General features: G+C 40.3%; 1 non-coding gene across 1 annotated transcript; it reads left to right on the top strand.

Moving 5' to 3' along the window:
* Window positions 1-4,104: 4,104 nt before the first annotated feature.
* Window positions 4,105-4,177, top strand: TRNAA-AGC (transfer RNA alanine (anticodon AGC)). The gene has a single exon. It is a non-coding gene; the product is annotated as a tRNA-Ala (tRNA).
* The last annotated feature ends 4,215 nt before the right edge of the window (window positions 4,178-8,392 follow it).

Genomic DNA, 8,392 nt, shown 5'->3' on the forward strand with positions numbered 1-8,392 from the left:
ACCAACTGCACCAGATGTGTCTGAAGCCAAGGAATATCGCTTGAGCTTCAGCATTTCATATTCGTGTTTTTCGCGTGCTTCTCGCTCGGCACGTTCGTGCTCTCGTTCTCTGTCTCGTTGTTCACGCTCATATTCGCGCTGTTCTCGCTCTTGTACTAGCTCGAGTTCACGTTGTTTTTGCTCGTGTTCGCGCTGTTGTCGCTCTTTTTCTAACTCGAGCTCGCGTTGTTTCTGCTCGTGTTCGCGCTGTTCTCGCTCGTATTCGCGCTCCTTTTCGCGTTCCTCACGCTGTTCTCACTCGTATTCGCGCTGTTCTCGCTCGTGTTCACGTTGGATTCTACGCTCTTCACGGGCATCTTTCTCACGTTCTTGCTCGTAATTAAACCGTGAGAGAACGTAACTCTGAATTTTCTCTGGGTCTGTGAGGCTCATATCTTTAGCTTCCTGTACATAGACACTGGCTGCCATGATACTAGCTCAATCTGAATAACTAGCAACTCAGTACTGACTGCTACTTCGCAAACGAATGCTAATAACACAAGTAAAAGAATACAGACACAAGCTAGTGGTGACCAGTCTTATCTACTTAACTGGCAAAGAATAAAGCAAAAATGCAAATGACTAGGAAGACTCAATAATTAACGCAATGGGTACGGCGGCTACCCAGGAGCGAATAAAATCGTCTGACGTTACCAAGAATAAAGTACTAAAAAGAGTTAAGTACTCTATGGATTAATTAAGCAGAAATTCACTTGCTAAACTAAGGGTAAACACCAGTAAGCTTGTGCCTATAAACTTTAATAATAAATACCTAAATATGAGCGAGTGAGTATTATCTCGTGAATAACTTTAGAGCTAGGAGTTAATATCCTGGAATGAGGTCGCCAATTGTCACGGGGTTTTTTAAATAAATGCAAAATTTTAAATGCAAAATTTTAAATGATATTGAAGAGAAGGGACAATGAACTGTCTTGCTAAATCAAGCAATGATTACTTTATACCGGCTTGCTTCGCCGGACTCTCAGAACGAGAATTTATAAACTTTCTCAACAGTACACAGCAGAGACTAATTACTCACAAATGCTGATTATTAGTACTGTTAGCCTCTGGAGAAAGTGACTTCACCCCTGACAATAAATAACTAATACTATTAATGATATCAGGTTCTTGCTGATGCTTAACTCCTAGAAGGCACAACGGATTTTAAGCTTATTACAACAAGACTGGCCTAAGTACCAGTTATGAATAGCAAAACGTTTATGCAGGCTAGGAGCTATAAGGGAAATAAGCTTAATTGTGGAGAAATGAAACACGAGTTTACATTACATTAAGCTCAAGAAAAAGAACAGTTAAATTTATTGATTACAAAGAAATAAATTTAACGTTACACTTCAAATGAATTCAAATAGAGAGATCGTACTCACTCACTCACTCAAGAGCTAAATTCTTACGCCTAAAAAAAACAACATGCGGCGCAGCCGACCAGCATGTGAGGAAACAGCACACTTAACTAAACTCTTAAACCTAGGAAAATACAAAAAGGAAATACTGGTCAATGAATGTGGTGTATCACCCAAAGAAGGTGGGAGCCTGGAGAACTGTAGTCTTGTGGAGTCTGGGTGCTAGCTGACCTCTCACTACTCTCACTGCTGGAGCACAGAACCTCACTCCGTCATGACAGACACTTGACTGAATTCAAATACGATGTATGGGTAGGACTCAGAGGCCACTAGAGAAGACGTGGCTAACGGTTGAGGCAAGCAGGGGCGAACAATAGAGAAACAATAGTATCGCTCAGTAGAGCACTTAATGACGTGCATTAGATCGGTCACTTTTGAAACAGTGATGAATGTTTTGAAAAGTATACCATCGAAATGGAGAGAGAAACTGTTAACTGAACGATACACAGTGAGTTTTCCACTAATAGTTCGTGGCCTCTCACAAAAGGAAAATGTCGCGAATTTGATTCGTGACAGACACCTTCTTGTGATGGCACTGATATGACCAGGCGGTGGAGCTGCCCGGTTTTACAAACGTTCCTGACCTCCCTCCCAATCACCCAGAAGGAGGATGGTGGGCTGCAGGAAGGGGGGTTGGGGGATCTTCATCCTGTAGTCCACCGGGATTGTGATAAGCTGAAGCTGAAACAGCAATAAAAAATCACTACTACTACTATTACTACTACTACTACTACAACTACTACTACTTGGTGGTAGGTGGGTGGGCCCATCATTCAACCACTTGACGTAGTGCTGTTTGCTTCTGTCTTGTCCTTTATCATGCCGTTTGTGCCTCTGCCCTCAACATTTCCCATTTTCTTTAAGTCTTTCTGTCACTTTCTATTATTACTCTTTCCACTTTAGGTGACTCTACACTGATTGACAAGCCTAGTGGTTTCCCTTAACCAAGAAAACCACTTACAACGCTGGGTGGTAACCATATAACCAAATTACCGGGCGAAGTGGAGCCTACTATGGGTCTCTCGTTATCTGGGTGCAGAGACGAAAATGCAGCATCTATCCAGGAACCAAACCGAGCCTAGCTGTGGCGAGGCACTGTCTGTTGCAATGGAACATCGTTTAGCTGCTTGGGATGGCCAGGAAAGGGGCGACTGCTTTCCTGCGTTAGGTAGGTATGCTCGATCAGTCAGAGCGGCATTGATGAATAATTACCACCATTACTACAACTACTACTACTGCTACTACTACTAATTTAACTACTACTACTACTACTACTACTACTACTACTATTGCTGCTGCCAGTTTTACTACTACTACTATTACTGGTCGCATTCATAGACTTTCTTTAGCTAGAGGTGTGTTAAAAACTGCTTTGTTATTTTCTTGCCTTCACACGTGCAGTTAAGAAACACTTCACAAGCAAGGCCAAGCGAATGACAGTTATTGCAGACACACACACACACACACACACACACCTCGTTCTGCCAAGCTGTTCCTCATGCAGTCATATTTCTCTTCACACGTACCTTACATGCTCCTTACACCTATTGCAAATAATCACCATTTCTTTAACATTTATGTTACATCGCCCGGCCGGACGGACGGAGTCCGACGAGGTACTGTTTTTGGTCGAGTTTGTTTCTTTGTTTCTTTGTTAGCAAAATTAGGGAAAAACAGCTGGATGAAATTACATGAAACTTTCAGGATATGTGGGCACAGTTCCAAAAAGAATATAATTAAATTTTGGTGGTAATCGAGTGAACCTGAAGGGTGAAAATCAAGGTTACCTATTTTCAGAGGGCTATAACTTGAAATTGGTTGAAAATAGAGATATTTACTACTATTAACATGCCGGAATTCCCATATTGGCTTTCATTTGGCACCAAGACCTTTGACCTTGAGTGACCTTGAAAGGTCAGACTCAATGTCACGGATATGTAGGGGCTATAACTCGAACCTGGTTGAAGATAGATATTTACTATTATCAACATATAAGAAGTCTCATATGGGCTTTTAATTGTTACCACGACCTCTGACATAAGTCACCATGATAGGCCAAACTCAAGGTCACGGATATTCAGGGAGCTATAACTCGAAAGTGGTTGAAGATACAGATAAGTACTGTTATCTTGATATAGGAAGTCTCATATGGGCTTTCATTTGGCATTATGACCTTTGACCTTGAGTGACCTTGAAAATCAAACGCAAGACCACGGATTTCCAGAGGGCTGAAACTTGAAAGCGGTTGAAAACAATATAAGTGCTGTCGTGAGGTTAGTTGTGCCTGGCACCACTTGTTATAAATATACCACTGCTCCCCTACACAGACTCTAAGATGGAACACAAGAAAAGGTACAGTCAAGGCAAAAGTTTGCTTATTGTTGCACTATATCTACGTCACAATTACGTCATGTCTGTTACTTTCTTCTCTGATGCATCATTTCAAGAAGAGAAACCCATCAAGCCTCGCTCAGCTTAGAAATATTGGCCGGCAAAGAAAAGTGAGTAGCAGAAAAGGGGAATTATTGAACCAACTTTTGCCAAGAATTTAGAAGACAGGAAGAACAATTCACCATTTACATCAAATCCATAGCAACACCTCGGCCTAAAACAGTAGTCTGACCCAAACACTAAATACTGTGAAGGGGATGTAGCTCAGATGGTAGAGCGCTCGCTTAGCATGCGAGAGGTACGGGGATCGATACCCCGCATCTCCAAAGTATTTTTCTAAGAACACCACAGTCGGATTGTTGGCACTGTTTAGGTTCGATTCCTGAGGGGAGCTTTTTGGTCATGCACTGCCATTAAGAGAAATCAACTTGCATCTTCCCTTGAGTGTACTGTACGAGTACTACGATCGCCTTGCTTCGGACCTCTACACTTTAATGGGGGCAATTGAGAATTGGCTGTTACCTTTATTTACAGATCGAAGTAGCTTTTATTTACTTACAAATCGAAGTAGCTTTTAAAGTATATAGAAAACAATGAAGGAAAGGCACAAATATACTATTAATAACTAAACGCTTAATATTCAAGAACCCTATGTATTTGTGTGGCATTTAAGGATTATGAAAAATCATTAATCAAGGAACTGAAGAAACTTAAAAATAGCCGAGTGTTGCTACACTAGAGTCCTAAAGACGAAGTGCCTTATTATCTTGCAATTTGGCAATGTCCTGCGGGTTGTATCAAAATTGATAATGATATGAATCATTGCATTTTAAATGTCCCTTCCAAGGATAACAGTTCTATGCCAACATCCCGTAAGTAAAGAAGTTTGCTCTATGGCCTTGACCTTTGTTTTTTCGGTCATTGTGGCCTTGGGGTTGCTCTGAGCGTGTCCACCACTCCTAGGACAGCACACAGTCAACTTGAAAGGATTCATGTGGCACCTCAGTCGTCAACACCTGCCTATAACCAGTAGATCTTTTAGTACAATGCACAGTAACACTTAAACAATCAGTGGACGGCTGGTGGTACAGTAGGTTAAGGCGCTCTAGTCGGATGTGAAAAAGTGATGCGCACATGTAATGTTAACACCTATACCACCACCATATCTATGTATTTAACTATCTGTCTATAGATCTGCTTATCCACCCACCTGTCCATCTATATATCTATCTCTTATCTATCTGCATATTTATTAGTCAGTCAAACAATGTATTTCTCTCTCTCTCTCTCTCTCTCTCTCTCTCTCTCTCTCTCTCTACTCGTATTGCTATATACTGCATATGGGTGTCCTTGATTTATTGAGCTGAGTGATACAGGTCTGCGACTCGTTTGAAGTCGTGTCTGCTACCCGAGCGTGAGAGGAAAAGGAATGTGCTGAGTTTGACAGAAGCCTGAGGTAGCAACGAGAGACTTCCTAACGGATGTACAGTTTATTCCTACAACTACATTATACAACTCGCTATTCATTAAGGAATATATATTACAATAGAAGGTATGGTTATATGAAGAGAATAGATGTAAATAGGGTACTGACGAGGGCATATAAGAACGATATTGAGGATAAGAGGAGTCGTGGAACATCAAGAATTAATGTGGATAATACAAGTGAGTGTATGAATAAGTGACGTTTGAAAGTCGATGAAGCAAAAGAATTGGCAGAGGACAGAAATGGATAAAGTGTGAGATGTGGGCCCGTAGATACTCGTATACCATCAGGATTTTAAGCTAGAGACTCCCTATTGCTGTTGAATGCTTTGTTGAAAGCGAATTGTTTACACCCACGGGGAACAGTTGATCTTTATCTCTCATACAATCTTTCAGGGTTAAGGTAGAGGGTACCCTTTGTGTTGCCCAGTGTCATGACTACAGCTATGTACACATAGAACAGTCTCCTCAGCTGCTTTGGTAAGAAGACAGCTGGTTGCAGCCGATTCATGGTATTCTACCGGCGTCTGACTCATAACTAATAAGCAACAAACATTCGCTCGCTTACATGTGTCTCCCCTTCGGATGTCTAAGTTGTCACCCAGTATCTTATAGGTGTAGAGATTAATAGAAGACAATTTAAATAGTAAAACAACACTGTTATTATCAGTGAATGATACATAAGTTTATGAGATATTATAATAATAATAATAATAATAGGAGCACATTATTTAACAGGGAGAATATTTAAATTAATGTACATAAGAGAATGATAAAATACTGACATGTTACAGTGATGGATAATAAAATTACATTAATGTAACAGCTGGGTAAACAGGAATCACACTGGTATCGCGAGAGAATAATATCCAGTAATAACTAAATAATGTTCACATAATTAGTTGGGTGTCCACACATTCACACAAATCAACAATGTATAGTAGAGGTGGAGTTGGCCGTGGCTTGCCCATTTCATCACAGACCCATTCAAACTTCTCCAGCTTCAGCATCAGGCTGCAGTTTCTTCTCATCACTTTTACATTTAACAAGTTTCACGGTTTTCGCATTTAACAAGTTTTACTGTTTTCCTTGTTCCATATTGTAACCTAATGTCATGGAGTCTCTTTTTTTTAATACGTTTAACTCATCAATAGGTATAAATCACTATGAATACAAAAAAGAAAATCCTACTATGGTTAATGCAGTAAAAGAATATACGTATAAAATTAAGGCTTAAAAGAAAGTGATGAAGGAAGTGATATACCTGGACTATGGCATTCTCACAAGGAACATTTGTGATGGAGAAAAACACAGGACAAAGACGAAGGGTTTGAACAGCTGACGACCACGAATGTAAGAGATCTGACGGGACCAAAGCCAGAGGTTGATGGAAGGTACTTAGTTGGAGGAGATCAAGGATGTCTGTAGAACGAACAGGAATATGGACCGTGAGAGTCGTGGAAAGGAAGGTCGCTGCTAGTACGCGATAGTTCAATTCTAGACTTGAGAAAGGAAAAATAGAATTAAGATTAAAGTTTGTGTGAGCCCATTGCAAAACTAAGCTAAGATCTGACACTCGGATAAAGTCTTCGGTAACATGACAAATGATAAATTCTCTTCTTGTAACATATATTATTGGAAGATAGTACACAATATTCCTGTAATATCAGCTAAATGGAGTACAAGAGTTCTCCCAGGCATGATTATGGATTCATGCTGACAATGTTTTGAGAGTTGCATAATTCATCATAAATGTTAGTCATCATCATTATTGTCTCGCGTTCAGTGCAAAATTATTTTAATATTTTCAGTATTGGGTACCCATACCTGTGAGAGGATGACTGAATAGTGGGAGGGTTTGGTGTATTCTAGGTAGCACTACAGATTTTGTAACAAAGTTCCTTGGCAATTTATTCTGCACGGCGTTTTATATTACCACTGAAACTTCTAACCTGACCCAGATTTCGCTCAGCTCAGTGACAAACCGGCAATGTTACGGCTCTACATGGCTTCTATTCAAAATGCTTTGCGACTATAGGTCTTTCACCTAAACTTGACTTAGATTTATATCCTTTCACATAGCTCAGTAAATGAAAACATAAAACCACGACTGCACATTTCTCTAGCAGGTTTTCGTCACTAGCACCATATTCCAGTGTTAATAACAACAACTATGAATTCAGGACGGAGAGATGGCAATTCTAGGCCAAGAAGAAGGAACCAGAGGCTGAGCCCGCAAAACAATTCCTTAAAATATATATATATATATATATATATATATATATATATATATATATATATATATATATATATATATATATATATATATATATATATAAGAGAGCCAAATTCAAGATCCGTTCATTTCGAGATATCTGGACACACTGGGTTTGAAAGACTGGAGATCATAGGAAGTAGGAAATACAGAGGGAGACAGTTTCAGAGTTGACCTGTTGCATAGATGAAGGACTAGGAGTAGCGGTTAACTCTTGCATTAGAGAGTTGGACAGAAAAGGGATGAGAGTTTGTTGTTAGACGAGTGCTACGCACCCGTCGTAGAGGTGGAGGGATGCAAGCAGGCATTCCAGGGGAGCAGTGACAATCGAAGTAGCGATAGAAAAGAGATAAAGATGCAACGGTGTGGCGAAGAGACAGAGTTTGGAGGGAGCCAGTAAGAGGAGGAGAGTTAATGAGACGAAAAGGCTTTGACTCCACCCTAATGAGAAGAGCTGTATGTGGGAAGCCTCCCCACACATGAGAGTTTTACTGCACACAGGGGCGGATAAAACCCGTGTATAAAGTCAACAACAGTGCAGGGGTAAAGAAGGTACGGAGTCGGCTTAGCACACCTAGTCTCTTGAAGGCAGATTTTACAAGAGATTATGATCTTTCCAACATAAATCCCGGGTGAATTAAACCCCAAGTACTGTATGTTCAAGGATGATGCAGGATTGAGGTGGATATTATTAATCATTGGTGGGTACTCCTGTGGAAGATTTTGTCGGGTTGCTAGGTGTAAAAACTGAGTTCTTTGATGCATTTAAAACAACAAGATT

The sequence above is a fragment of the Coenobita brevimanus genome, chromosome 114, assembly GCF_032717465.1.
Source record: "Coenobita brevimanus isolate Jiangsu-jjx chromosome 114, ASM3271746v2, whole genome shotgun sequence".
NCBI lineage: Eukaryota > Metazoa > Arthropoda > Malacostraca > Decapoda > Coenobitidae > Coenobita > Coenobita brevimanus.